The following is a 3,468-nucleotide window of genomic DNA, read 5'->3' as shown; positions in this document are numbered from 1 at the left end:
GAGCTGAGGGACAGCGCCCAGGCCCCACTACCAGAGGGCCCCCCCCCCAAAAAAAAAGAAAAGAAATTCAAATCAAAACTACATTGAGAATGTTAGAATGGCCATTATCAAGAAAACAATAACAGATGCTAGTGGGGATGTGGCCAAAAGGGAACACTACAACACTGTTGGTGGGAATGTAAACTGGTTCAACTACTCTGAAAAGCAGATGGAGGTTCCTCAAAACACCAAACATAGAGCTCCTATGATCCAGCAATCGCAATCCTAGGTATTTACACAAATGATCACAAACAAGGCCACACTAAAGCTACCAGCACAACTATGTTCATTGCAGTATTATTTACTGTAGCTAAGATATGGAGCTGACCCAGATGCCTCTCAGTAGATGAATGGATCAAGAAAATACTTCCATCAGAAAGAATGACATTGCTCCATTTGTAAAGAAATGGAAAGACTTGGAAAAAATCATATTAAGTGAAGCAAGCCAGACCCAAAGAAACATAGGCTACGTGTTTTCCCTCATTTGTAATAATTAGTATATGTCTAGTATAGTTCTATAGCTATGCATATATGACCATATAAGATGATGCTAATTGAAATGTACTCCAAGATATGGAAAACAAATTGTACTGTGAGAAGATATTTCCTTCATTTCCTCCCCCCACTTTGGTTCATCCCCTATAGTCACTGTTTTTGATTTGGGTACCTTGTGTCTTGAATATATGTTTATTTGATTTGGGGAAAGGAAAGGGAATAACAAAATGCTGAGACAAAGGACAAAGGGTGAATTAATGCAACAGTGATACTCATAAGGCACTATGTTGGAAATGAACTTTACAACTTGAAGGGAGGGAGATTGGGGAGGGGAGAAGAAGGGAAAGTGGGAGAAAATGAGAGAGGGGATCACAATGTTCAACAAGAAATGTGCTCATTCCCTCACTTATATAACCCCTCTGTACATCAAACTTACCATACAATAAAACTTAAAAATATTTATTTTAAATCCTTGTAAAATTTATAGGACTGTATCTTCTTGGAGGTAGAGGTTGGTTTAGAACCACTGGTTTAATATAGCAAGGAAGATAAGCATGTAGTTTTCTAGTTAGTGACTGTCAAATTGTCATTTTTTTCTCAATCTTTTTTTTGTTGGTCATGGGACTTGAAGTCTGGGCCTGGACTCTGACCCTCAGCTCTTCAGCTCAAGGCTAGTGCCCTACCGCTTGAACCACAGTGTCAGTTCTGGTTTTCTGCTGGTTTATTAGAGATAAGAGTCTCACAGACTTTCCTGACCTGGCTGGCTTTGAACCGTGATCCTCAGATCTCAGCTTCCTGAGTAGCTAGGATAACAGGCGTGAGCCACCAGTGCCTGGATCAATGTTTTTTAAAAATATAAAATAACTAAAATTTTTTGATAGCCTATTACGCAAGAAAGATTCCTTTTTGAGAGAGCGCAGGACGTCTGGCTTCGGAGCGGTTATCCTTCTTGTGATAGCGAGGAAAGAGGGAATTGAAAATGGGTGATGTTGAGAAAGGTAAGAAGATTTTTGTTCAGAAGTGTGCCCAGTGCCACACTGTTGAAAAGGGAGGCAAGCACAAGACTGGGCCTAATCTCCATGGTCTGTTTGGTCGGAAGACTGGTCAAGCATCTGGATTCACTTACACAGATGCCAACAAGAACAAAGGCATCACCAGGGGAGAGGATACACTGACGGAGTATTTGGAAAATCCCAAAAAGTACATCCCTGGGACAAAAATGATCTTCGCTGGCATTAAGAGGGGAGAATGGGCAGATTTGATAGCTTATCTCAAAAAAGCTACAAATGAGTAATAGCCACTGCCTTAGTTATTTATTGCAAAACAAATGTCTCATGGCTTATTAATATATACCATAATTCAATTGATTTCTAATATCAGATTTCAGATCATGAATGGCTGGCAGAATGTTTTTGGACAGTCCTGATTTAAGTAAAACTGGCTTGTGGCTAAGTGAAAATGATCTTAAAAAAATACTCTCACTTCCCTCCCCCCTTCTGTCATATGATTGGACTTACTAACGTTCAATTTTTCAGTAAGGCAGGGAATAATACCATCTCCAAATCTGTTAAAGATTGGCTTTATATTCAGACTTATGTGGCTAATTATGGGCACATCATTAAATACTAAGGAAATCCCTTTACTGTCTCAGAATCAAGCAAAACTAACCTGTTAAAGGTAATGGCTGAAGATGAGGAACAATGTCTATAGTTTTGGTCTTGACTTTGCCAAGTTAATTAGAATTCCCTTTCTCTGAAATCTGCCTTGTACTTACTGAAAGGCATTTTAGTGTGGCTTATGTATAAATGTCAAATAAAGAATATTTAAAACTTAAAAAAAAGAAAGATTCCTTCTTTTATAAGTGTAAGCAATATTGATATCACTTTGGACACAAATAAAAATTACATTTCAGTCATAGTCTTCCAAATATTATATATGAGTGAGAACAATTTAATTTGAATGAATCATGCCTTATTTTCAGTAATAATGAAAAGTTAAATGTTCATTTTCATATATATATAATCCCAGACTACCTTATAAAGGTACTCCAAACTAAAAATTATATCCAGTAGAAAAATATGTAGCTGGTACACATAGGTACTTAGAAAACGTTAGGAGGAGAAAACAATAAAATCATAGAGTATTCCGGTTGAATTTTGTTTTTGCTATGTAGCCATAAACTTTAGCTTTAGATTTGGTTGTATTTTTAGTTAAATATGCTGTAAATTATTTACTGTTTTCAAGATTATTAGTAATGTATGCTAAAAATATATTGATCGAGTGCTCTATATAGACTAAATGTTGCCAGGAGATTTAATTGGCTTAAATGAAATCAAATGTATTTTTACTTTTTAATTGCGATCTCAGGAAGATAACTGAAATTAAGATTAAGTGGTTAAATGGCATACTATATCACACAATCATTATTTGGGTAAAGAATTGATTATATGCTGTTCCTGATAGGATTATTAAACTAAATCACTCTTCCAGTATCTTCTTGGACTAGTTATTCATTAAAGGCCAAATTACTCATACTATGCATTAGTAATTTCAGCTGTAATTTTTATTTGAACATATTTCTCCCTTTTCCAATAATACAATCCCACCCTAGCCATCCACTGGAGAACACAACACAGAATTCTTTTGTGTGATGATGGCATTTTGAGAACAAAAGACATGACACAATTAAACAATCTCTGGATGTCTGTAGGATGCTGTAATGTGGTCTTTGGAGAATTGCAGGCATCTGTCTTGGGAGTGAAGAAATTTTTAGATTTTAAAACCAGTATCCTTGGTTGAATCTTTATTTGAAAAGAAAAAAGGAACCCGAACATTGGTGTGTGTGTGTGTGTGTGTGTGTGTATGCATGTCTACAGTGGCATTAATGGCAATATTTATTACCAAAGCAACAGTTCCAGTGGACTCCTTCCTGAT

The 3,468-nt window shown here is 36.3% G+C and overlaps 1 pseudogene; it reads left to right on the top strand.

Moving 5' to 3' along the window:
* The first annotated feature begins 1,495 nt into the window (after nucleotides 1–1,495).
* Nucleotides 1,496–1,991, top strand: LOC105987340 (annotated as a pseudogene).
* The last annotated feature ends 1,477 nt before the right edge of the window (nucleotides 1,992–3,468 follow it).

Source organism: Dipodomys ordii, unplaced genomic scaffold (genome assembly GCF_000151885.1).
Source record: "Dipodomys ordii isolate 6190 unplaced genomic scaffold, Dord_2.0 Scaffold41, whole genome shotgun sequence".
Classification (NCBI taxonomy): domain Eukaryota; kingdom Metazoa; phylum Chordata; class Mammalia; order Rodentia; family Heteromyidae; genus Dipodomys; species Dipodomys ordii.
This window is presented reverse-complemented; position numbering and strand designations above follow the sequence as displayed.